We start from the raw sequence: 25,686 nt of genomic DNA, 5'->3' as shown, positions 1-25,686 counted from the left end.
GACAAAGAAGTGTAAGGAGCGGGTTGGTTGATACTTTATCTTTCTCCAAGGCTTAGCACATAGACTCCATAGTGTGTGATACCGTTATACGATTTGGGTACGGGAGACCGACGTTTAGAATGACAGTGGTCACATGACCGAATTCCATCACCTGGGCGGGTAAGTATGTTACGCCCTCCTAACGCTAACCTTTTACCGCAGCCAAACCCTTAGCCTCTCTTCTTGAAGCCTAACCCTCCCCGCCGCAGCCTGACCCTCCCCGGCATACATACGTTTGGGATGGCGGCTGTCGGGATTTCAGACTCTGGATATTTTTTCTGTACTATGCGTATATAGAATTTGTCTTAATCATTCTGTCGGCAGTTTGAGAATGCCGACACGTTGCCTTGTCTCCTCTTTAGCGAAACACCTGATGCCGTTAAGATCACCGCAGGTGCACATGTTCCAATGCAGCCGGTTTCTGTGTCTGCCGCGTGGTCGCGTCATAAATAAAAAGTGCAGCCATGCCGGATTCACTGGGACATTCCGTCCAGACAACAGCTGCATTGTGGCTGTGCTCCAGATATATGGGACGGACTGACACGTGGATGATGTGATGTCCAGCAATGCAGTGGATTCAGGTTTAGGGTAAACACTTTGCCCGTGTTTGAGGCGGCGGAATAACCTGTGTGCTGGGCGACGCTTTTACTGCACTCTGTGTTGCTGCAGGAAATCCCTGTGCGGCATGTGCTGCCATTTGACTGCGTCGGCAACCCCAGGTGCTGCTACCTGCTGGTGTAGTGGAGGAAAGAAAGAAGGAAAGAAGAAAAGACAGAAAGAAAGAAAAATGTGATCAAGTGAAGAAGAAGAAGAAAAAAAGTAAGCTGGCGTGAGCGCCTCCTGCTGGTTGCAGGCTAGAAAAGCAAAAGCCTACAGCACCTGGTATTCCCAGGCGGTCTCCCATCCAAGTACTAACCAGGCCTGACCCTGCTTAGCTTCCGAGATCAGACGAGATCGGGCGTGTTCAGGGTGGTGTGGCCGTAGGCAGAGACCGGCCTCACATTTGCTCCTTTTCTACGTGCCTTCGAGACAGCGCTGGTCTGCTTGTGACTGGAGGCTGTCTCACTGTGGGCAGCTTTGCACAGAGTCCAGGCCGTGGCTGGGGAGGGGGGGTTGCTGGGAGCCAGGAACACACCGAGGACTCGGGCAAGTGTCTGTAATTAGCATTAGTGTTGCAGACAGATTCCTGTGCACTTCAGGTGCTGCTGCTGCTGCTGCTGCTGCTGCTGCTGCTGTAACCTTGCAGACGTGGGCCCACACAAGGCATTGAGGCCCAGAGAAGATGGCTGCACCGTGATTCCCTGACGTTGTGAGGTATGACTTACAGACCCGTCCCACCAACACGTAATATGCTACTTTCTGAAGCCATCACTTTCCAGGGCATTCTGATGGCAGCCATTTTGTGGCCTGTCAGATCCTACTCCGATTAGGCCATTTTTAAAAAAGGGCATAGAAGCGCGCAGCGTCATTTCGCATAAAGTTGATTTAAAAGTAAAAGAGCAGCTGGAGGGGGAACGGTGGTAGCCGATGAGAGACGCCAACGAGCAGCGTGACTCAGAGACTGCCAAGAAGGCTGGCTGAGACTTGTGGTTCCACGCAGAAGTGGGGAGCTGTACTTCTGTTTCAGAGAGGAGGTAGCATGCGGACTCAGTACAGTACATTGGTGAAACAGAACCATTTCTATGTCCGCAATCATCCATTGCTGTGGAGTCGACAGAGGGTCTATGTACTGGAGAGAGAGAGATACAGTGGAGAGAGATAAAGTAGCAGCCAATCAGCTCCTAACTGCCATGTTACAGGTTATGTTTGACAAAGAAGTGTAAGGAGCGGGTTGGTTGATACTTTATCTTTCTCCAAGGCTTAGCACATAGACTCCATAGTGTGTGATACCGTTATACGATTTGGGTACGGGAGACCGACGTTTAGAATGACAGTGGTCACATGACCGAATTCCATCACCTGGGCGGGTAAGTATGTTACGCCCTCCTAACGCTAACCTTTTACCGCAGCCAAACCCTTAGCCTCTCTTCTTGAAGCCTAACCCTCCCCGCCGCAGCCTGACCCTCCCCGGCATACATACGTTTGGGATGGCGGCTGTCGGGATTTCAGACTCTGGATATTTTTTCTGTACTATGCGTATATAGAATTTGTCTTAATCATTCTGTCGGCAGTTTGAGAATGCCGACACGTTGCCTTGTCTCCTCTTTAGCGAAACACCTGATGCCGTTAAGATCACCGCAGGTGCACATGTTCCAATGCAGCCGGTTTCTGTGTCTGCCGCGTGGTCGCGTCATAAATAAAAAGTGCAGCCATGCCGGATTCACTGGGACATTCCGTCCAGACAACAGCTGCATTGTGGCTGTGCTCCAGATATATGGGACGGACTGACACGTGGATGATGTGATGTCCAGCAATGCAGTGGATTCAGGTTTAGGGCAAACACTTTGCCCGTGTTTGAGGCGGCGGAATAACCTGTGTGCTGGGCGACGCTTTTACTGCACTCTGTGTTGCTGCAGGAAATCCCTGTGCGGCATGTGCTGCCATTTGACTGCGTCGGCAACCCCAGGTGCTGCTACCTGCTGGTGTAGTGGAGGAAAGAAAGAAGGAAAGAAGAAAAGACAGAAAGAAAGAAAAATGTGATCAAGTGAAGAAGAAGAAGAAAAAAAGTAAGCTGGCGTGAGCGCCTCCTGCTGGTTGCAGGCTAGAAAAGCAAAAGCCTACAGCACCTGGTATTCCCAGGCGGTCTCCCATCCAAGTACTAACCAGGCCTGACCCTGCTTAGCTTCCGAGATCAGACGAGATCGGGCGTGTTCAGGGTGGTGTGGCCGTAGGCAGAGACCGGCCTCACATTTGCTCCTTTTCTACGTGCCTTCGAGACAGCGCTGGTCTGCTTGTGACTGGAGGCTGTCTCACTGTGGGCAGCTTTGCACAGAGTCCAGGCCGTGGCTGGGGAGGGGGGGTTGCTGGGAGCCAGGAACACACCGAGGACTCGGGCAAGTGTCTGTAATTAGCATTAGTGTTGCAGACAGATTCCTGTGCACTTCAGGTGCTGCTGCTGCTGCTGCTGTAACCTTGCAGACGTGGGCCCACACAAGGCATTGAGGCCCAGAGAAGATGGCTGCACCGTGATTCCCTGACGTTGTGAGGTATGACTTACAGACCCGTCCCACCAACACGTAATATGCTACTTTCTGAAGCCATCACTTTCCAGGGCATTCTGATGGCAGCCATTTTGTGGCCTGTCAGATCCTACTCCGATTAGGCCATTTTTAAAAAAGGGCATAGAAGCGCGCAGCGTCATTTCGCATAAAGTTGATTTAAAAGTAAAAGAGCAGCTGGAGGGGGAACGGTGGTAGCCGATGAGAGACGCCAACGAGCAGCGTGACTCAGAGACTGCCAAGAAGGCTGGCTGAGACTTGTGGTTCCACGCAGAAGTGGGGAGCTGTACTTCTGTTTCAGAGAGGAGGTAGCATGCGGACTCAGTACAGTACATTGGTGAAACAGAACCATTTCTATGTCCGCAATCATCCATTGCTGTGGAGTCGACAGAGGGTCTATGTACTGGAGAGAGAGATACAGTGGAGAGAGATAAAGGAGCAGCCAATCAGCTCCTAACTGCCATGTTACAGGTTATGTTTGACAAAGAAGTGTAAGGAGCGGGTTGGTTGATACTTTATCTTTCTCCAAGGCTTAGCACATAGACTCCATAGTGTGTGATACCGTTATACGATTTGGGTACGGGAGACCGACGTTTAGAATGACAGTGGTCACATGACCGAATTCCATCACCTGGGCGGGTAAGTATGTTACGCCCTCCTAACGCTAACCTTTTACCGCAGCCAAACCCTTAGCCTCTCTTCTTGAAGCCTAACCCTCCCCGCCGCAGCCTGACCCTCCCCGGCATACATACGTTTGGGATGGCGGCTGTCGGGATTTCAGACTCTGGATATTTTTTCTGTACTATGCGTATATAGAATTTGTCTTAATCATTCTGTCGGCAGTTTGAGAATGCCGACACATTGCCTTGTCTCCTCTTTAGCGAAACACCTGATGCCGTTAAGATCACCGCAGGTGCACATGTTCCAATGCAGCCGGTTTCTGTGTCTGCCGCGTGGTCGCGTCATAAAAAAAAAGTGCAGCCATGCCGGATTCACTGGGACATTCCGTCCAGACAACAGCTGCATTGTGGCTGTGCTCCAGATATATGGGACGGACTGACACGTGGATGATGTGATGTCCAGCAATGCAGTGGATTCAGGTTTAGGGCAAACACTTTGCCCGTGTTTGAGGCGGCGGAATAACCTGTGTGCTGGGCGACGCTTTTACTGCACTCTGTGTTGCTGCAGGAAATCCCTGTGCGGCATGTGCTGCCATTTGACTGCGTCGGCAACCCCAGGTGCTGCTACCTGCTGGTGTAGTGGAGGAAAGAAAGAAGGAAAGAAGAAAAGACAGAAAGAAAGAAAAATGTGATCAAGTGAAGAAGAAGAAAAGTAAGCTGGCGTGAGCGCCTCCTGCTGGTTGCAGGCTAGAAAAGCAAAAGCCTACAGCACCTGGTATTCCCAGGCGGTCTCCCATCCAAGTACTAACCAGGCCTGACCCTGCTTAGCTTCCGAGATCAGACGAGATCGGGCGTGTTCAGGGTGGTGTGGCCGTAGGCAGAGACCAGCCTCACATTTGCTCCTTTTCTACGTGCCTTCGGGACAGCGCTGGTCTGCTTGTGACTGGAGGCTGTCTCACTGTGGGCAGCTTTGCACAGAGTCCAGGCCGTGGCTGGGGAGGGGGGGTTGCTGGGAGCCAGGAACACACCGAGGACTCGGGCAAGTGTCTGTAATTAGCATTAGTGTTGCAGACAGATTCCTGTGCACTTCAGGTGCTGCTGCTGCTGCTGCTGCTGCTGCTGTAACCTTGCAGACGTGGGCCCACACAAGGCATTGAGGCCCAGAGAAGATGGCTGCACCGTGATTCCCTGACGTTGTGAGGTATGACTTACAGACCCGTCCCACCAACACGTAATATGCTACTTTCTGAAGCCATCACTTTCCAGGGCATTCTGATGGCAGCCATTTTGTGGCCTGTCAGATCCTACTCCGATTAGGCCATTTTTAAAAAAGGGCATAGAAGCGCGCAGCGTCATTTCGCATAAAGTTGATTTAAAAGTAAAAGAGCAGCTGGAGGGGGAACGGTGGTAGCCGATGAGAGACGCCAACGAGCAGCGTGACTCAGAGACTGCCAAGAAGGCTGGCTGAGACTTGTGGTTCCACGCAGAAGTGGGGAGCTGTACTTCTGTTTCAGAGAGGAGGTAGCATGCGGACTCAGTACAGTACATTGGTGAAACAGAACCATTTCTATGTCCGCAATCATCCATTGCTGTGGAGTCGACAGAGGGTCTATGTACTGGAGAGAGAGATACAGTGGAGAGAGATAAAGTAGCAGCCAATCAGCTCCTAACTGCCATGTTACAGGTTATGTTTGACAAAGAAGTGTAAGGAGCGGGTTGGTTGATACTTTATCTTTCTCCAAGGCTTAGCACATAGACTCCATAGTGTGTGATACCGTTATACGATTTGGGTACGGGAGACCGACGTTTAGAATGACAGTGGTCACATGACCGAATTCCATCACCTGGGCGGGTAAGTATGTTACGCCCTCCTAACGCTAACCTTTTACCGCAGCCAAACCCTTAGCCTCTCTTCTTGAAGCCTAACCCTCCCCGCCGCAGCCTGACCCTCCCCGGCATACATACGTTTGGGATGGCGGCTGTCGGGATTTCAGACTCTGGATATTTTTTCTGTACTATGCGTATATAGAATTTGTCTTAATCATTCTGTCGGCAGTTTGAGAATGCCGACACGTTGCCTTGTCTCCTCTTTAGCGAAACACCTGATGCCGTTAAGATCACCGCAGGTGCACATGTTCCAATGCAGCCGGTTTCTGTGTCTGCCGCGTGGTCGCGTCATAAATAAAAAGTGCAGCCATGCCGGATTCACTGGGACATTCCGTCCAGACAACAGCTGCATTGTGGCTGTGCTCCAGATATATGGGACGGACTGACACGTGGATGATGTGATGTCCAGCAATGCAGTGGATTCAGGTTTAGGGCAAACACTTTGCCCGTGTTTGAGGCGGCGGAATAACCTGTGTGCTGGGCGACGCTTTTACTGCACTCTGTGTTGCTGCAGGAAATCCCTGTGCGGCATGTGCTGCCATTTGACTGCGTCGGCAACCCCAGGTGCTGCTACCTGCTGGTGTAGTGGAGGAAAGAAAGAAGGAAAGAAGAAAAGACAGAAAGAAAGAAAAATGTGATCAAGTGAAGAAGAAGAAGAAAAAAAGTAAGCTGGCGTGAGCGCCTCCTGCTGGTTGCAGGCTAGAAAAGCAAAAGCCTACAGCACCTGGTATTCCCAGGCGGTCTCCCATCCAAGTACTAACCAGGCCTGACCCTGCTTAGCTTCCGAGATCAGACGAGATCGGGCGTGTTCAGGGTGGTGTGGCCGTAGGCAGAGACCGGCCTCACATTTGCTCCTTTTCTACGTGCCTTCGAGACAGCGCTGGTCTGCTTGTGACTGGAGGCTGTCTCACTGTGGGCAGCTTTGCACAGAGTCCAGGCCGTGGCTGGGGAGGGGGGGTTGCTGGGAGCCAGGAACACACCGAGGACTCGGGCAAGTGTCTGTAATTAGCATTAGTGTTGCAGACAGATTCCTGTGCACTTCAGGTGCTGCTGCTGCTGCTGCTGCTGCTGCTGCTGCTGTAACCTTGCAGACGTGGGCCCACACAAGGCATTGAGGCCCAGAGAAGATGGCTGCACCGTGATTCCCTGACGTTGTGAGGTATGACTTACAGACCCGTCCCACCAACACGTAATATGCTACTTTCTGAAGCCATCACTTTCCAGGGCATTCTGATGGCAGCCATTTTGTGGCCTGTCAGATCCTACTCCGATTAGGCCATTTTTAAAAAAGGGCATAGAAGCGCGCAGCGTCATTTCGCATAAAGTTGATTTAAAAGTAAAAGAGCAGCTGGAGGGGGAACGGTGGTAGCCGATGAGAGACGCCAACGAGCAGCGTGACTCAGAGACTGCCAAGAAGGCTGGCTGAGACTTGTGGTTCCACGCAGAAGTGGGGAGCTGTACTTCTGTTTCAGAGAGGAGGTAGCATGCGGACTCAGTACAGTACATTGGTGAAACAGAACCATTTCTATGTCCGCAATCATCCATTGCTGTGGAGTCGACAGAGGGTCTATGTACTGGAGAGAGAGAGATACAGTGGAGAGAGATAAAGTAGCAGCCAATCAGCTCCTAACTGCCATGTTACAGGTTATGTTTGACAAAGAAGTGTAAGGAGCGGGTTGGTTGATACTTTATCTTTCTCCAAGGCTTAGCACATAGACTCCATAGTGTGTGATACCGTTATACGATTTGGGTACGGGAGACCGACGTTTAGAATGACAGTGGTCACATGACCGAATTCCATCACCTGGGCGGGTAAGTATGTTACGCCCTCCTAACGCTAACCTTTTACCGCAGCCAAACCCTTAGCCTCTCTTCTTGAAGCCTAACCCTCCCCGCCGCAGCCTGACCCTCCCCGGCATACATACGTTTGGGATGGCGGCTGTCGGGATTTCAGACTCTGGATATTTTTTCTGTACTATGCGTATATAGAATTTGTCTTAATCATTCTGTCGGCAGTTTGAGAATGCCGACACGTTGCCTTGTCTCCTCTTTAGCGAAACACCTGATGCCGTTAAGATCACCGCAGGTGCACATGTTCCAATGCAGCCGGTTTCTGTGTCTGCCGCGTGGTCGCGTCATAAATAAAAAGTGCAGCCATGCCGGATTCACTGGGACATTCCGTCCAGACAACAGCTGCATTGTGGCTGTGCTCCAGATATATGGGACGGACTGACACGTGGATGATGTGATGTCCAGCAATGCAGTGGATTCAGGTTTAGGGCAAACACTTTGCCCGTGTTTGAGGCGGCGGAATAACCTGTGTGCTGGGCGACGCTTTTACTGCACTCTGTGTTGCTGCAGGAAATCCCTGTGCGGCATGTGCTGCCATTTGACTGCGTCGGCAACCCCAGGTGCTGCTACCTGCTGGTGTAGTGGAGGAAAGAAAGAAGGAAAGAAGAAAAGACAGAAAGAAAGAAAAATGTGATCAAGTGAAGAAGAAGAAGAAAAAAAGTAAGCTGGCGTGAGCGCCTCCTGCTGGTTGCAGGCTAGAAAAGCAAAAGCCTACAGCACCTGGTATTCCCAGGCGGTCTCCCATCCAAGTACTAACCAGGCCTGACCCTGCTTAGCTTCCGAGATCAGACGAGATCGGGCGTGTTCAGGGTGGTGTGGCCGTAGGCAGAGACCGGCCTCACATTTGCTCCTTTTCTACGTGCCTTCGAGACAGCGCTGGTCTGCTTGTGACTGGAGGCTGTCTCACTGTGGGCAGCTTTGCACAGAGTCCAGGCCGTGGCTGGGGAGGGGGGGTTGCTGGGAGCCAGGAACACACCGAGGACTCGGGCAAGTGTCTGTAATTAGCATTAGTGTTGCAGACAGATTCCTGTGCACTTCAGGTGCTGCTGCTGCTGCTGCTGCTGCTGCTGTAACCTTGCAGACGTGGGCCCACACAAGGCATTGAGGCCCAGAGAAGATGGCTGCACCGTGATTCCCTGACGTTGTGAGGTATGACTTACAGACCCGTCCCACCAACACGTAATATGCTACTTTCTGAAGCCATCACTTTCCAGGGCATTCTGATGGCAGCCATTTTGTGGCCTGTCAGATCCTACTCCGATTAGGCCATTTTTAAAAAAGGGCATAGAAGCGCGCAGCGTCATTTCGCATAAAGTTGATTTAAAAGTAAAAGAGCAGCTGGAGGGGGAACGGTGGTAGCCGATGAGAGACGCCAACGAGCAGCGTGACTCAGAGACTGCCAAGAAGGCTGGCTGAGACTTGTGGTTCCACGCAGAAGTGGGGAGCTGTACTTCTGTTTCAGAGAGGAGGTAGCATGCGGACTCAGTACAGTACATTGGTGAAACAGAACCATTTCTATGTCCGCAATCATCCATTGCTGTGGAGTCGACAGAGGGTCTATGTACTGGAGAGAGAGATACAGTGGAGAGAGATAAAGTAGCAGCCAATCAGCTCCTAACTGCCATGTTACAGGTTATGTTTGACAAAGAAGTGTAAGGAGCGGGTTGGTTGATACTTTATCTTTCTCCAAGGCTTAGCACATAGACTCCATAGTGTGTGATACCGTTATACGATTTGGGTACGGGAGACCGACGTTTAGAATGACAGTGGTCACATGACCGAATTCCATCACCTGGGCGGGTAAGTATGTTACGCCCTCCTAACGCTAACCTTTTACCGCAGCCAAACCCTTAGCCTCTCTTCTTGAAGCCTAACCCTCCCCGCCGCAGCCTGACCCTCCCCGGCATACATACGTTTGGGATGGCAGCTGTCGGGATTTCAGACTCTGGATATTTTTTCTGTACTATGCGTATATAGAATTTGTCTTAATCATTCTGTCGTCAGTTTGAGAATGCCGACACGTTGCCTTGTCTCCTCTTTAGCGAAACACCTGATGCCGTTAAGATCACCGCAGGTGCACATGTTCCAATGCAGCCGGTTTCTGTGTCTGCCGCGTGGTCGCGTCATAAATAAAAAGTGCAGCCATGCCGGATTCACTGGGACATTCCGTCCAGACAACAGCTGCATTGTGGCTGTGCTCCAGATATATGGGACGGACTGACACGTGGATGATGTGATGTCCAGCAATGCAGTGGATTCAGGTTTAGGGCAAACACTTTGCCCGTGTTTGAGGCGGCGGAATAACCTGTGTGCTGGGCGACGCTTTTACTGCACTCTGTGTTGCTGCAGTAAATCCCTGTGCGGCATGTGCTGCCATTTGACTGCGTTGGCAACCCCAGGTGCTGCTACCTGCTGGTGTAGTGGAGGAAAGAAAGAAGGAAAGAAGAAAAGACAGAAAGAAAGAAAAATGTGATCAAGTGAAGAAGAAGAAGAAGAAGAAAAGTAAGCTGGCGTGAGCGCCTCCTGCTGGTTGCAGGCTAGAAAAGCAAAAGCCTACAGCACCTGGTATTCCCAGGCGGTCTCCCATCCAAGTACTAACCAGGCCTGACCCTGCTTAGCTTCCGAGATCAGACGAGATCGGGCGTGTTCAGGGTGGTGTGGCCGTAGGCAGAGAACAGCCTCACATTTGCTCCTTTTCTACGTGCCTTCGGGACAGCGCTGGTCTGCTTGTGACTGGAGGCTGTCTCACTGTGGGCAGCTTTGCACAGAGTCCAGGCCGTGGCTGGGGAGGGGGGGTTGCTGGGAGCCAGGAACACACCGAGGACTCGGGCAAGTGTCTGTAATTAGCATTAGTGTTGCAGACAGATTCCTGTGCACTTCAGGTGCTGCTGCTGCTGCTGCTGTAACCTTGCAGACGTGGGCCCACACAAGGCATTGAGGCCCAGAGAAGATGGCTGCACCGTGATTCCCTGACGTTGTGAGGTATGACTTACAGACCCGTCCCACCAACACGTAATATGCTACTTTCTGAAGCCATCACTTTCCAGGGCATTCTGATGGCAGCCATTTTGTGGCCTGTCAGATCCTACTCCGATTAGGCCATTTTTAAAAAAGGGCATAGAAGCGCGCAGCGTCATTTCGCATAAAGTTGATTTAAAAGTAAAAGAGCAGCTGGAGGGGGAACGGTGGTAGCCGATGAGAGACGCCAACGAGCAGCGTGACTCAGAGACTGCCAAGAAGGCTGGCTGAGACTTGTGGTTCCACGCAGAAGTGGGGAGCTGTACTTCTGTTTCAGAGAGGAGGTAGCATGCGGACTCAGTACAGTACATTGGTGAAACAGAACCATTTCTATGTCCGCAATCATCCATTGCTGTGGAGTCGACAGAGGGTCTATGTACTGGAGAGAGAGATACAGTGGAGAGAGATAAAGGAGCAGCCAATCAGCTCCTAACTGCCATGTTACAGGTTATGTTTGACAAAGAAGTGTAAGGAGCGGGTTGGTTGATACTTTATCTTTCTCCAAGGCTTAGCACATAGACTCCATAGTGTGTGATACCGTTATACGATTTGGGTACGGGAGACCGACGTTTAGAATGACAGTGGTCACATGACCGAATTCCATCACCTGGGCGGGTAAGTATGTTACGCCCTCCTAACGCTAACCTTTTACCGCAGCCAAACCCTTAGCCTCTCTTCTTGAAGCCTAACCCTCCCCGCCGCAGCCTGACCCTCCCCGGCATACATACGTTTGGGATGGCGGCTGTCGGGATTTCAGACTCTGGATATTTTTTCTGTACTATGCGTATATAGAATTTGTCTTAATCATTCTGTCGGCAGTTTGAGAATGCCGACACATTGCCTTGTCTCCTCTTTAGCGAAACACCTGATGCCGTTAAGATCACCGCAGGTGCACATGTTCCAATGCAGCCGGTTTCTGTGTCTGCCGCGTGGTCGCGTCATAAAAAAAAAGTGCAGCCATGCCGGATTCACTGGGACATTCCGTCCAGACAACAGCTGCATTGTGGCTGTGCTCCAGATATATGGGACGGACTGACACGTGGATGATGTGATGTCCAGCAATGCAGTGGATTCAGGTTTAGGGCAAACACTTTGCCCGTGTTTGAGGCGGCGGAATAACCTGTGTGCTGGGCGACGCTTTTACTGCACTCTGTGTTGCTGCAGGAAATCCCTGTGCGGCATGTGCTGCCATTTGACTGCGTCGGCAACCCCAGGTGCTGCTACCTGCTGGTGTAGTGGAGGAAAGAAAGAAGGAAAGAAGAAAAGACAGAAAGAAAGAAAAATGTGATCAAGTGAAGAAGAAGAAAAGTAAGCTGGCGTGAGCGCCTCCTGCTGGTTGCAGGCTAGAAAAGCAAAAGCCTACAGCACCTGGTATTCCCAGGCGGTCTCCCATCCAAGTACTAACCAGGCCTGACCCTGCTTAGCTTCCGAGATCAGACGAGATCGGGCGTGTTCAGGGTGGTGTGGCCGTAGGCAGAGACCAGCCTCACATTTGCTCCTTTTCTACGTGCCTTCGGGACAGCGCTGGTCTGCTTGTGACTGGAGGCTGTCTCACTGTGGGCAGCTTTGCACAGAGTCCAGGCCGTGGCTGGGGAGGGGGGGTTGCTGGGAGCCAGGAACACACCGAGGACTCGGGCAAGTGTCTGTAATTAGCATTAGTGTTGCAGACAGATTCCTGTGCACTTCAGGTGCTGCTGCTGCTGCTGCTGCTGCTGCTGTAACCTTGCAGACGTGGGCCCACACAAGGCATTGAGGCCCAGAGAAGATGGCTGCACCGTGATTCCCTGACGTTGTGAGGTATGACTTACAGACCCGTCCCACCAACACGTAATATGCTACTTTCTGAAGCCATCACTTTCCAGGGCATTCTGATGGCAGCCATTTTGTGGCCTGTCAGATCCTACTCCGATTAGGCCATTTTTAAAAAAGGGCATAGAAGCGCGCAGCGTCATTTCGCATAAAGTTGATTTAAAAGTAAAAGAGCAGCTGGAGGGGGAACGGTGGTAGCCGATGAGAGACGCCAACGAGCAGCGTGACTCAGAGACTGCCAAGAAGGCTGGCTGAGACTTGTGGTTCCACGCAGAAGTGGGGAGCTGTACTTCTGTTTCAGAGAGGAGGTAGCATGCGGACTCAGTACAGTACATTGGTGAAACAGAACCATTTCTATGTCCGCAATCATCCATTGCTGTGGAGTCGACAGAGGGTCTATGTACTGGAGAGAGAGATACAGTGGAGAGAGATAAAGTAGCAGCCAATCAGCTCCTAACTGCCATGTTACAGGTTATGTTTGACAAAGAAGTGTAAGGAGCGGGTTGGTTGATACTTTATCTTTCTCCAAGGCTTAGCACATAGACTCCATAGTGTGTGATACCGTTATACGATTTGGGTACGGGAGACCGACGTTTAGAATGACAGTGGTCACATGACCGAATTCCATCACCTGGGCGGGTAAGTATGTTACGCCCTCCTAACGCTAACCTTTTACCGCAGCCAAACCCTTAGCCTCTCTTCTTGAAGCCTAACCCTCCCCGCCGCAGCCTGACCCTCCCCGGCATACATACGTTTGGGATGGCGGCTGTCGGGATTTCAGACTCTGGATATTTTTTCTGTACTATGCGTATATAGAATTTGTCTTAATCATTCTGTCGGCAGTTTGAGAATGCCGACACGTTGCCTTGTCTCCTCTTTAGCGAAACACCTGATGCCGTTAAGATCACCGCAGGTGCACATGTTCCAATGCAGCCGGTTTCTGTGTCTGCCGCGTGGTCGCGTCATAAATAAAAAGTGCAGCCATGCCGGATTCACTGGGACATTCCGTCCAGACAACAGCTGCATTGTGGCTGTGCTCCAGATATATGGGACGGACTGACACGTGGATGATGTGATGTCCAGCAATGCAGTGGATTCAGGTTTAGGGCAAACACTTTGCCCGTGTTTGAGGCGGCGGAATAACCTGTGTGCTGGGCGACGCTTTTACTGCACTCTGTGTTGCTGCAGGAAATCCCTGTGCGGCATGTGCTGCCATTTGACTGCGTCGGCAACCCCAGGTGCTGCTACCTGCTGGTGTAGTGGAGGAAAGAAAGAAGGAAAGAAGAAAAGACAGAAAGAAAGAAAAATGTGATCAAGTGAAGAAGAAGAAGAAAAAAAGTAAGCTGGCGTGAGCGCCTCCTGCTGGTTGCAGGCTAGAAAAGCAAAAGCCTACAGCACCTGGTATTCCCAGGCGGTCTCCCATCCAAGTACTAACCAGGCCTGACCCTGCTTAGCTTCCGAGATCAGACGAGATCGGGCGTGTTCAGGGTGGTGTGGCCGTAGGCAGAGACCGGCCTCACATTTGCTCCTTTTCTACGTGCCTTCGAGACAGCGCTGGTCTGCTTGTGACTGGAGGCTGTCTCACTGTGGGCAGCTTTGCACAGAGTCCAGGCCGTGGCTGGGGAGGGGGGGTTGCTGGGAGCCAGGAACACACCGAGGACTCGGGCAAGTGTCTGTAATTAGCATTAGTGTTGCAGACAGATTCCTGTGCACTTCAGGTGCTGCTGCTGCTGCTGCTGCTGCTGCTGCTGCTGTAACCTTGCAGACGTGGGCCCACACAAGGCATTGAGGCCCAGAGAAGATGGCTGCACCGTGATTCCCTGACGTTGTGAGGTATGACTTACAGACCCGTCCCACCAACACGTAATATGCTACTTTCTGAAGCCATCACTTTCCAGGGCATTCTGATGGCAGCCATTTTGTGGCCTGTCAGATCCTACTCCGATTAGGCCATTTTTAAAAAAGGGCATAGAAGCGCGCAGCGTCATTTCGCATAAAGTTGATTTAAAAGTAAAAGAGCAGCTGGAGGGGGAACGGTGGTAGCCGATGAGAGACGCCAACGAGCAGCGTGACTCAGAGACTGCCAAGAAGGCTGGCTGAGACTTGTGGTTCCACGCAGAAGTGGGGAGCTGTACTTCTGTTTCAGAGAGGAGGTAGCATGCGGACTCAGTACAGTACATTGGTGAAACAGAACCATTTCTATGTCCGCAATCATCCATTGCTGTGGAGTCGACAGAGGGTCTATGTACTGGAGAGAGAGAGATACAGTGGAGAGAGATAAAGTAGCAGCCAATCAGCTCCTAACTGCCATGTTACAGGTTATGTTTGACAAAGAAGTGTAAGGAGCGGGTTGGTTGATACTTTATCTTTCTCCAAGGCTTAGCACATAGACTCCATAGTGTGTGATACCGTTATACGATTTGGGTACGGGAGACCGACGTTTAGAATGACAGTGGTCACATGACCGAATTCCATCACCTGGGCGGGTAAGTATGTTACGCCCTCCTAACGCTAACCTTTTACCGCAGCCAAACCCTTAGCCTCTCTTCTTGAAGCCTAACCCTCCCCGCCGCAGCCTGACCCTCCCCGGCATACATACGTTTGGGATGGCGGCTGTCGGGATTTCAGACTCTGGATATTTTTTCTGTACTATGCGTATATAGAATTTGTCTTAATCATTCTGTCGGCAGTTTGAGAATGCCGACACGTTGCCTTGTCTCCTCTTTAGCGAAACACCTGATGCCGTTAAGATCACCGCAGGTGCACATGTTCCAATGCAGCCGGTTTCTGTGTCTGCCGCGTGGTCGCGTCATAAATAAAAAGTGCAGCCATGCCGGATTCACTGGGACATTCCGTCCAGACAACAGCTGCATTGTGGCTGTGCTCCAGATATATGGGACGGACTGACACGTGGATGATGTGATGTCCAGCAATGCAGTGGATTCAGGTTTAGGGCAAACACTTTGCCCGTGTTTGAGGCGGCGGAATAACCTGTGTGCTGGGCGACGCTTTTACTGCACTCTGTGTTGCTGCAGGAAATCCCTGTGCGGCATGTGCTGCCATTTGACTGCGTCGGCAACCCCAGGTGCTGCTACCTGCTGGTGTAGTGGAGGAAAGAAAGAAGGAAAGAAGAAAAGACAGAAAGAAAGAAAAATGTGATCAAGTGAAGAAGAAGAAGAAAAAAAGTAAGCTGGCGTGAGCGCCTCCTGCTGGTTGCAGGCTAGAAAAGCAAAAGCCTACAGCACCTGGTATTCCCAGGCGGTCTCCCATCCAAGTACTAACCAGGCCTGACCCTGCTTAGCTTCCGAGATCAGACGAGATCGGGCGTGTTCAGGGTGGTGTGGCCGTAGGCAGAGACCGGCCTCACATTTGCTCCTTTTCTACGTGCCTTCGAGACAGCGCTGGTCTGCTTGTGACTGGAGGCTGTCTCACTGTGGGCAGCTTTGCACAGAGTCCAGGCCGTGGCTGGGGAGGGGGGGTTGCTGGGAGCCAGGAACACACCGAGGACTCGGGCAAGTGTCTGTAATTAGCATTAGTGTTGCAGACAGATTCCTGTGCACTTCAGGTGCTGCTGCTGCTGCTGCTGTAACCTTGCAGACGTGGGCCCACACAAGGCATTGAGGCCCAGAGAAGATGGCTGCACCGTGATTCCCTGACGTTGTGAGGTATGACTTACAGACCCGTCCCACCAACACGTAATATGCTACTTTCTGAAGCCATCACTTTCCAGGGCATTCTGATGGCAGCCATTTTGTGGCCTGTCAGATCCTACTCCGATTAGGCCATTTTTAAAAAAGGGCATAGAAGCGCGCAGCGTCATTTCGCATAAAGTTGATTTAAAAGTAAAAGAGCAGCTGGAGGGGGAACGGTGGTAGCCGATGAGAGACGCCAACGAGCAGCGTGACTCAGAGACTGCCAAGAAGGCTGGCTGAGACTTGTGGTTCCACGCAGAAGTGGGGAGCTGTACTTCTGTTTCAGAGAGGAGGTAGCATGCGGACTCAGTACAGTACATTGGTGAAACAGAACCATTTCTATGTCCGCAATCATCCATTGCTGTGGAGTCGACAGAGGGTCTATGTACTGGAGAGAGAGATACAGTGGAGAGAGATAAAGGAGCAGCCAATCAGCTCCTAACTGCCATGTTACAGGTTATGTTTGACAAAGAAGTGTAAGGAGCGGGTTGGTTGATACTTTATCTTTCTCCAAGGCTTAGCACATAGACTCCATAGTGTGTGATACCGTTATACGATTTGGGTACGGGAGACCGACGTTTAGAATGACAGTGGTCACATGACCGAATTCCATCACCTGGGCGGGTAAGTATGTTACGCCCTCCTAACGCTAACCTTTTACCGCAGCCAAACCCTTAGCCTCTCTTCTTGAAGCCTAACCCTCCCCGCCGCAGCCTGACCCTCCCCGGCATACATACGTTTGGGATGGCGGCTGTCGGGATTTCAGACTCTGGATATTTTTTCTGTACTATGCGTATATAGAATTTGTCTTAATCATTCTGTCGGCAGTTTGAGAATGCCGACACATTGCCTTGTCTCCTCTTTAGCGAAACACCTGTTGCCGTTAAGATCACCGCAGGTGCACATGTTCCAATGCAGCCGGTTTCTGTGTCTGCCGCGTGGTCGCGTCATAAAAAAAAAGTGCAGCCATGCCGGATTCACTGGGACATTCCGTCCAGACAACAGCTGCATTGTGGCTGTGCTCCAGATATATGGGACGGACTGACACGTGGATGATGTGATGTCCAGCAATGCAGTGGATTCAGGTTTAGGGCAAACACTTTGCCCGTGTTTGAGGCGGCGGAATAACCTGTGTGCTGGGCGACGCTTTTACTGCACTCTGTGTTGCTGCAGGAAATCCCTGTGCGGCATGTGCTGCCATTTGACTGCGTCGGCAACCCCAGGTGCTGCTACCTGCTGGTGTAGTGGAGGAAAGAAAGAAGGAAAGAAGAAAAGACAGAAAGAAAGAAAAATGTGATCAAGTGAAGAAGAAGAAAAGTAAGCTGGCGTGAGCGCCTCCTGCTGGTTGCAGGCTAGAAAAGCAAAAGCCTACAGCACCTGGTATTCCCAGGCAGTCTCCCATCCAAGTACTAACCAGGCCTGACCCTGCTTAGCTTCCGAGATCAGACGAGATCGGGCGTGTTCAGGGTGGTGTGGCCGTAGGCAGAGAACAGCCTCACATTTGCTCCTTTTCTACGTGCCTTCGGGACAGCGCTGGTCTGCTTGTGACTGGAGGCTGTCTCACTGTGGGCAGCTTTGCACAGAGTCCAGGCCGTGGCTGGGGAGGGGGGGTTGCTGGGAGCCAGGAACACACCGAGGACTCGGGCAAGTGTCTGTAATTAGCATTAGTGTTGCAGACAGATTCCTGTGCACTTCAGGTGCTGCTGCTGCTGCTGCTGCTGCTGCTGTAACCTTGCAGACGTGGGCCCACACAAGGCATTGAGGCCCAGAGAAGATGGCTGCACCGTGATTCCCTGACGTTGTGAGGTATGACTTACAGACCCGTCCCACCAACACGTAATATGCTACTTTCTGAAGCCATCACTTTCCAGGGCATTCTGATGGCAGCCATTTTGTGGCCTGTCAGATCCTACTCCGATTAGGCCATTTTTAAAAAAGGGCATAGAAGCGCGCAGCGTCATTTCGCATAAAGTTGATTTAAAAGTAAAAGAGCAGCTGGAGGGGGAACGGTGGTAGCCGATGAGAGACGCCAACGAGCAGCGTGACTCAGAGACTGCCAAGAAGGCTGGCTGAGACTTGTGGTTCCACGCAGAAGTGGGGAGCTGTACTTCTGTTTCAGAGAGGAGGTAGCATGCGGACTCAGTACAGTACATTGGTGAAACAGAACCATTTCTATGTCCGCAATCATCCATTGCTGTGGAGTCGACAGAGGGTCTATGTACTGGAGAGAGAGAGATACAGTGGAGAGAGATAAAGTAGCAGCCAATCAGCTCCTAACTGCCATGTTACAGGTTATGTTTGACAAAGAAGTGTAAGGAGCGGGTTGGTTGATACTTTATCTTTCTCCAAGGCTTAGCACATAGACTCCATAGTGTGTGATACCGTTATACGATTTGGGTACGGGAGACCGACGTTTAGAATGACAGTGGTCACATGACCGAATTCCATCACCTGGGCGGGTAAGTATGTTACGCCCTCCTAACGCTAACCTTTTACCGCAGCCAAACCCTTAGCCTCTCTTCTTGAAGCCTAACCCTCCCCGCCGCAGCCTGACCCTCCCCGGCATACATACGTTTGGGATGGCAGCTGTCGGGATTTCAGACTCTGGATATTTTTTCTGTACTATGCGTATATAGAATTTGTCTTAATCATTCTGTCGTCAGTTTGAGAATGCCGACACGTTGCCTTGTCTCCTCTTTAGCGAAACACCTGATGCCGTTAAGATCACCGCAGGTGCACATGTTCCAATGCAGCCGGTTTCTGTGTCTGCCGCGTGGTCGCGTCATAAATAAAAAGTGCAGCCATGCCGGATTCACTGGGACATTCCGTCCAGACAACAGCTGCATTGTGGCTGTGCTCCAGATATATGGGACGGACTGACACAAGGATGATGTGATGTCCAGCAATGCAGTGGATTCAGGTTTAGGGCAAACACTTTGCCCGTGTTTGAGGCGGCGGAATAACCTGTGTGCTGGGCGACGCTTTTACTGCACTCTGTGTTGCTGCAGTAAATCCCTGTGCGGCATGTGCTGCCATTTGACTGCGTTGGCAACCCCAGGTGCTGCTACCTGCTGGTGTAGTGGAGGAAAGAAAGAAGGAAAGAAGAAAAGACAGAAAGAAAGAAAAATGTGATCAAGTGAAGAAGAAGAAGAAGAAGAAAAGTAAGCTGGCGTGAGCGCCTCCTGCTGGTTGCAGGCTAGAAAAGCAAAAGCCTACAGCACCTGGTATTCCCAGGCGGTCTCCCATCCAAGTACTAACCAGGCCTGACCCTGCTTAGCTTCCGAGATCAGACGAGATCGGGCGTGTTCAGGGTGGTGTGGCCGTAGGCAGAGAACAGCCTCACATTTGCTCCTTTTCTACGTGCCTTCGGGACAGCGCTGGTCTGCTTGTGACTGGAGGCTGTCTCACTGTGGGCAGCTTTGCACAGAGTCCAGGCCGTGGCTGGGGAGGGGGGGTTGCTGGGAGCCAGGAACACACCGAGGACTCGGGCAAGTGTCTGTAATTAGCATTAGTGTTGCAGACAGATTCCTGTGCACTTCAGATGCTGCTGCTGCTGCTGCTGTAACCTTGCAGACGTGGGCCCACACAAGGCATTGAGGCCCAGAGAAGATGGCTGCACCGTGATTCCCTGACGTTGTGAGGTATGACTTACAGACCCGTCCCACCAACACGTAATATGCTACTTTCTGAAGCCATCACTTTCCAGGGCATTCTGATGGCAGCCATTTTGTGGCCTGTCAGATCCTACTCCGATTAGGCCATTTTTAAAAAAGGGCATAGAAGCGCGCAGCGTCATTTCGCATAAAGTTGATTTAAAAGTAAAAGAGCAGCTGGAGGGGGAACGGTGGTAGCCGATGAGAGACGCCAACGAGCAGCGTGACTCAGAGACTGCCAAGAAGGCTGGCTGAGACTTGTGGTTCCACGCAGAAGTGGGGAGCTGTACTTCTGTTTCAGAGAGGAGGTAGCATGCGGACTCAGTACAGTACATTGGTGAAACAGAACCATTTCTATGTCCGCAATCATCCATTGCTGTGGAGTCGACAGAGGGTCTATGTACTGGAGAGAGAGATACAGTGGAGAGAGATAAAGGAGCAGCCAATCAGCTCCTAACTGCCATGTTACAGGTTATGTTTGACAAAGAAGTGTAAGGAGCGGGTTGGTTGATACTTTATCTTTCTCCAAGGCTTAGCACATAGACTCCATAGTGTGTGATACCGTTATACGATTTGGGTACGGGAGACCGACGTTTAGAATGACAGTGGTCACATGACCGAATTCCATCACCTGGGCGGGTAAGTATGTTACGCCCTCCTAACGCTAACCTTTTACCGCAGCCAAACCCTTAGCCTCTCTTCTTGAAGCCTAACCCTCCCCGCCGCAGCCTGACCCTCCCCGGCATACATACGTTTGGGATGGCGGCTGTCGGGATTTCAGACTCTGGATATTTTTTCTGTACTATGCGTATATAGAATTTGTCTTAATCATTCTGTCGGCAGTTTGAGAATGCCGACACATTGCCTTGTCTCCTCTTTAGCGAAACACCTGATGCCGTTAAGATCACCGCAGGTGCACATGTTCCAATGCAGCCGGTTTCTGTGTCTGCCGCGTGGTCGCGTCATAAAAAAAAAGTGCAGCCATGCCGGATTCACTGGGACATTCCGTCCAGACAACAGCTGCATTGTGGCTGTGCTCCAGATATATGGGACGGACTGACACGTGGATGATGTGATGTCCAGCAATGCAGTGGATTCAGGTTTAGGGCAAACACTTTGCCCGTGTTTGAGGCGGCGGAATAACCTGTGTGCTGGGCGACGCTTTTACTGCACTCTGTGTTGCTGCAGGAAATCCCTGTGCGGCATGTGCTGCCATTTGACTGCGTCGGCAACCCCAGGTGCTGCTACCTGCTGGTGTAGTGGAGGAAAGAAAGAAGGAAAGAAGAAAAGACAGAAAGAAAGAAAAATGTGATCAAGTGAAGAAGAAGAAAAGTAAGCTGGCGTGAGCGCCTCCTGCTGGTTGCAGGCTAGAAAAGCAAAAGCCTACAGCACCTGGTATTCCCAGGCGGTCTCCCATCCAAGTACTAACCAGGCCTGACCCTGCTTAGCTTCCGAGATCAGACGAGATCGGGCGTGTTCAGGGTGGTGTGGCCGTAGGCAGAGACCAGCCTCACATTTGCTCCTTTTCTACGTGCCTTCGGGACAGCGCTGGTCTGCTTGTGACTGGAGGCTGTCTCACTGTGGGCAGCTTTGCACAGAGTCCAGGCCGTGGCTGGGGAGGGGGGGTTGCTGGGAGCCAGGAACACACCGAGGACACGGGCAAGTGTCTGTAATTAGCATTAGTGTTGCAGACAGATTCCTGTGCACTTCAGGTGCTGCTGCTGCTGCTGCTGCTGCTGCTGCTGCTGTAACCTTGCAGACGTGGGCCCACACAAGGCATTGAGGCCCAGAGAAGATGGCTGCACCGTGATTCCCTGACGTTGTGAGGTATGACTTACAGACCCGTCCCACCAACACGTAATATGCTACTTTCTGAAGCCATCACTTTCCAGGGCATTCTGATGGCAGCCATTTTGTGGCCTGTCAGATCCTACTCCGATTAGGCCATTTTTAAAAAAGGGCATAGAAGCGCGCAGCGTCATTTCGCATAAAGTTGATTTAAAAGTAAAAGAGCAGCTGGAGGGGGAACGGTGGTAGCCGATGAGAGACGCCAACGAGCAGCGTGACTCAGAGACTGCCAAGAAGGCTGGCTGAGACTTGTGGTTCCACGCAGAAGTGGGGAGCTGTACTTCTGTTTCAGAGAGGAGGTAGCATGCGGACTCAGTACAGTACATTGGTGAAACAGAACCATTTCTATGTCCGCAATCATCCATTGCTGTGGAGTCGACAGAGGGTCTATGTACTGGAGAGAGAGAGATACAGTGGAGAGAGATAAAGTAGCAGACAATCAGCTCCTAACTGCCATGTTACAGGTTATGTTTGACAAAGAAGTGTAAGGAGCGGGTTGGTTGATACTTTATCTTTCTCCAAGGCTTAGCACATAGACTCCATAGTGTGTGATACCGTTATACGATTTGGGTACGGGAGACCGACGTTTAGAATGACAGTGGTCACATGACCGAATTCCATCACCTGGGCGGGTAAGTATGTTACGCCCTCCTAACGCTAACCTTTTACCGCAGCCAAACCCTTAGCCTCTCTTCTTGAAGCCTAACCCTCCCCGCCGCAGCCTGACCCTCCCCGGCATACATACGTTTGGGATGGCAGCTGTCGGGATTTCAGACTCTGGATATTTTTTCTGTACTATGCGTATATAGAATTTGTCTTAATCATTCTGTCGTCAGTTTGAGAATGCCGACACGTTGCCTTGTCTCCTCTTTAGCGAAACACCTGATGCCGTTAAGATCACCGCAGGTGCACATGTTCCAATGCAGCCGGTTTCTGTGTCTGCCGCGTGGTCGCGTCATAAATAAAAAGTGCAGCCATGCCGGATTCACTGGGACATTCCGTCCAGACAACAGCTGCATTGTGGCTGTGCTCCAGATATATGGGAAGGAACTGACACGTGGATGATGTGATGTCCAGCAATGCAGTGGATTCAGGTTTAGGGCAAACACTTTGCCCGTGTTTGAGGCGGCGGAATAACCTGTGTGCTGGGCGACGCTTTTACTGCACTCTGTGTTGCTGCAGGAAATCCCTGTGCGGCATGTGCTGCCATTTGACTGCGTTGGCAACCCCAGGTGCTGCTACCTGCTGGTGTAGTGGAGGAAAGAAAGAAGGAAAGAAGAAAAGACAGAAAGAAAGAAAAATGTGATCAAGTGAAGAAGAAGAAGAAAAGTAAGCTGGCGTGAGCGCCTCCTGCTGGTTGCAGGCTAGAAAAGCAAAAGCCTACAGCACCTGGTATTCCCAGGCGGTCTCCCATCCAAGTACTAACCAGGCCTGACCCTGCTTAGCTTCCGAGATCAGACGAGATCGGGCGTGTTCAGGGTGGTGTGGCCGTAGGCAGAGACCAGCCTCACATTTGCTCCTTTTCTACGTGCCTTCGGGACAGCGCTGGTCTGCTTGTGACTGGAGGCTGTCTCACTGTGGGCAGCTTTGCACAGAGTCCAGGCCGTGGCTGGGGAGGGGGGGTTGCTGGGAGCCAGGAACACACCGAGGACTCGGGCAAGTGTCTGTAATTAGCATTAGTGTTGCAGACAGATTCCTGTGCACTTCAGGTGCTGCTGCTGCTGCTGCTGCTGTAACCTTGCAGACGTGGGCCCACACAAGGCATTGAGGCCCAGAGAAGATGGCTGCACCGTGATTCCCTGACGTTGTGAGGTATGACTTACAGACCCGTCCCACCAACACGTAATATGCTACTTTCTGAAGCCATCACTTTCCAGGGCATTCTGATGGCAGCCATTTTGTGGCCTGTCAGATCCTACTCCGATTAGGCCATTTTTAAAAAAGGGCATAGAAGCGCGCAGCGTCATTTCGCATAAAGTTGATTTAAAAGTAAAAGAGCAGCTGGAGGGGGAACGGTGGTAGCCGATGAGAGACGCCAACGAGCAGCGTGACTCAGAGACTGCCAAGAAGGCTGGCTGAGACTTGTGGTTCCACGCAGAAGTGGGGAGCTGTACTTCTGTTTCAGAGAGGAGGTAGCATGCGGACTCAGTACAGTACATTGGTGAAACAGAACCATTTCTATGTCCGCAATCATCCATTGCTGTGGAGTCGACAGAGGGTCTATGTACTGGAGAGAGAGATACAGTGGAGAGAGATAAAGTAGCAGACAATCAGCTCCTAACTGCCATGTTACAGGTTATGTTTGACAAAGAAGTGTAAGGAGCGGGTTGGTTGATACTTTATCTTTCTCCAAGGCTTAGCACATAGACTCCATAGTGTGTGATACCGTTATACGATTTGGGTACGGGAGACCGACGTTTAGAATGACAGTGGTCACATGACCGAATTCCATCACCTGGGCGGGTAAGTATGTTACGCCCTCCTAACGCTAACCTTTTACCGCAGCCAAACCCTTAGCCTCTCTTCTTGAAGCCTAACCCTCCCCGCCGCAGCCTGACCCTCCCCGGCATACATACGTTTGGGATGGCGGCTGTCGGGATTTCAGACTCTGGATATTTTTTCTGTACTATGCGTATATAGAATTTGTCTTAATCATTCTGTCGGCAGTTTGAGAATGCCGACACGTTGCCTTGTCTCCTCTTTAGCGAAACACCTGATGCCGTTAAGATCACCGCAGGTGCACATGTTCCAATGCAGCCGGTTTCTGTGTCTGCCGCGTGGTCGCGTCATAAATAAAAAGTGCAGCCATGCCGGATTCACTGGGACATTCCGTCCAGACAACAGCTGCATTGTGGCTGTGCTCCAGATATATGGGACGGACTGACACGTGGATGATGTGATGTCCAGCAATGCAGTGGATTCAGGTTTAGGGCAAACACTTTGCCCGTGTTTGAGGCGGCGGAATAACCTGTGTGCTGGGCGACGCTTTTACTGCACTCTGTGTTGCTGCAGGAAATCCCTGTGCGGCATGTGCTGCCATTTGACTGCGTCGGCAACCCCAGGTGCTGCTACCTGCTGGTGTAGTGGAGGAAAGAAAGAAGGAAAGAAGAAAAGACAGAAAGAAAGAAAAATGTGATCAAGTGAAGAAGAAGAAGAAAAAAAGTAAGCTGGCGTGAGCGCCTCCTGCTGGTTGCAGGCTAGAAAAGCAAAAGCCTACAGCACCTGGTATTCCCAGGCGGTCTCCCATCCAAGTACTAACCAGGCCTGACCCTGCTTAGCTTCCGAGATCAGACGAGATCGGGCGTGTTCAGGGTGGTGTGGCCGTAGGCAGAGACCAGCCTCACATTTGCTCCTTTTCTACGTGCCTTCGGGACAGCGCTGGTCTGCTTGTGACTGGAGGCTGTCTCACTGTGGGCAGCTTTGCACAGAGTCCAGGCCGTGGCTGGGGAGGGGGGGTTGCTGGGAGCCAGGAACACACCGAGGACTCGGGCAAGTGTCTGTAATTAGCATTAGTGTTGCAGACAGATTCCTGTGCACTTCAGGTGCTGCTGCTGCTGCTGCTGCTGCTGTAACCTTGCAGACGTGGGCCCACACAAGGCATTGAGGCCCAGAGAAGATGGCTGCACCGTGATTCCCTGACGTTGTGAGGTATGACTTACAGACCCGTCCCACCAACACGTAATATGCTACTTTCTGAAGCCATCACTTTCCAGGGCATTCTGATGGCAGCCATTTTGTGGCCTGTCAGATCCTACTCCGATTAGGCCATTTTTAAAAAAGGGCATAGAAGCGCGCAGCGTCATTTCGCATAAAGTTGATTTAAAAGTAAAAGAGCAGCTGGAGGGGGAACGGTGGTAGCCGATGAGAGACGCCAACGAGCAGCGTGACTCAGAGACTGCCAAGAAGGCTGGCTGAGACTTGTGGTTCCACGCAGAAGTGGGGAGCTGTACTTCTGTTTCAGAGAGGAGGTAGCATGCGGACTCAGTACAGTACATTGGTGAAACAGAACCATTTCTATGTCCGCAATCATCCATTGCTGTGGAGTCGACAGAGGGTCTATGTACTGGAGAGAGAGATACAGTGGAGAGAGATAAAGTAGCAGCCAATCAGC

General features: G+C 51.5%; 14 non-coding genes across 14 annotated transcripts; all 14 read right to left on the bottom strand.

Moving 5' to 3' along the window:
* Window positions 1-906: 906 nt before the first annotated feature.
* Window positions 907-1,025, bottom strand: LOC146056364 (5S ribosomal RNA). Its single transcript, XR_014469167.1, has one exon. It is a non-coding gene; the product is annotated as a 5S ribosomal RNA (ribosomal RNA).
* Window positions 1,026-2,753: 1,728 nt separating this feature from the next.
* On the bottom strand, window positions 2,754-2,872 carry LOC146056363 (5S ribosomal RNA). The gene has a single exon (XR_014469166.1). It is a non-coding gene; the product is annotated as a 5S ribosomal RNA (ribosomal RNA).
* A 1,705-nt stretch (window positions 2,873-4,577) lies between these two features.
* Window positions 4,578-4,696, bottom strand: LOC146056361 (5S ribosomal RNA). Its single transcript, XR_014469165.1, has one exon. It is a non-coding gene; the product is annotated as a 5S ribosomal RNA (ribosomal RNA).
* Window positions 4,697-6,416: 1,720 nt separating this feature from the next.
* LOC146056360 (5S ribosomal RNA) lies at window positions 6,417-6,535 on the bottom strand. Its single transcript, XR_014469164.1, has one exon. It is a non-coding gene; the product is annotated as a 5S ribosomal RNA (ribosomal RNA).
* A 1,728-nt stretch (window positions 6,536-8,263) lies between these two features.
* Window positions 8,264-8,382, bottom strand: LOC146056359 (5S ribosomal RNA). The gene has a single exon (XR_014469163.1). It is a non-coding gene; the product is annotated as a 5S ribosomal RNA (ribosomal RNA).
* A 1,723-nt stretch (window positions 8,383-10,105) lies between these two features.
* On the bottom strand, window positions 10,106-10,224 carry LOC146056358 (5S ribosomal RNA). Its single transcript, XR_014469162.1, has one exon. It is a non-coding gene; the product is annotated as a 5S ribosomal RNA (ribosomal RNA).
* Window positions 10,225-11,929: 1,705 nt separating this feature from the next.
* LOC146056357 (5S ribosomal RNA) lies at window positions 11,930-12,048 on the bottom strand. The gene has a single exon (XR_014469161.1). It is a non-coding gene; the product is annotated as a 5S ribosomal RNA (ribosomal RNA).
* A 1,720-nt stretch (window positions 12,049-13,768) lies between these two features.
* Window positions 13,769-13,887, bottom strand: LOC146056356 (5S ribosomal RNA). Its single transcript, XR_014469160.1, has one exon. It is a non-coding gene; the product is annotated as a 5S ribosomal RNA (ribosomal RNA).
* Window positions 13,888-15,615: 1,728 nt separating this feature from the next.
* LOC146056355 (5S ribosomal RNA) lies at window positions 15,616-15,734 on the bottom strand. The gene has a single exon (XR_014469159.1). It is a non-coding gene; the product is annotated as a 5S ribosomal RNA (ribosomal RNA).
* Window positions 15,735-17,439: 1,705 nt separating this feature from the next.
* Window positions 17,440-17,558, bottom strand: LOC146056485 (5S ribosomal RNA). The gene has a single exon (XR_014469276.1). It is a non-coding gene; the product is annotated as a 5S ribosomal RNA (ribosomal RNA).
* A 1,725-nt stretch (window positions 17,559-19,283) lies between these two features.
* Window positions 19,284-19,402, bottom strand: LOC146056353 (5S ribosomal RNA). The gene has a single exon (XR_014469157.1). It is a non-coding gene; the product is annotated as a 5S ribosomal RNA (ribosomal RNA).
* A 1,705-nt stretch (window positions 19,403-21,107) lies between these two features.
* Window positions 21,108-21,226, bottom strand: LOC146056352 (5S ribosomal RNA). Its single transcript, XR_014469156.1, has one exon. It is a non-coding gene; the product is annotated as a 5S ribosomal RNA (ribosomal RNA).
* Window positions 21,227-22,952: 1,726 nt separating this feature from the next.
* Window positions 22,953-23,071, bottom strand: LOC146056350 (5S ribosomal RNA). Its single transcript, XR_014469155.1, has one exon. It is a non-coding gene; the product is annotated as a 5S ribosomal RNA (ribosomal RNA).
* Window positions 23,072-24,785: 1,714 nt separating this feature from the next.
* Window positions 24,786-24,904, bottom strand: LOC146056349 (5S ribosomal RNA). The gene has a single exon (XR_014469154.1). It is a non-coding gene; the product is annotated as a 5S ribosomal RNA (ribosomal RNA).
* Between the last annotated feature and the right edge of the window lie 782 nt (window positions 24,905-25,686).

The sequence above is a fragment of the Crinia signifera genome, unplaced genomic scaffold, assembly GCF_055691185.1.
Source record: "Crinia signifera unplaced genomic scaffold, ASM5569118v1 HAP2_SCAFFOLD_80, whole genome shotgun sequence".
Lineage (NCBI taxonomy): Eukaryota > Metazoa > Chordata > Amphibia > Anura > Myobatrachidae > Crinia > Crinia signifera.
Note: the sequence above shows the minus strand (reverse complement) of the source record. Positions and strands in the feature narration are given on the sequence as shown.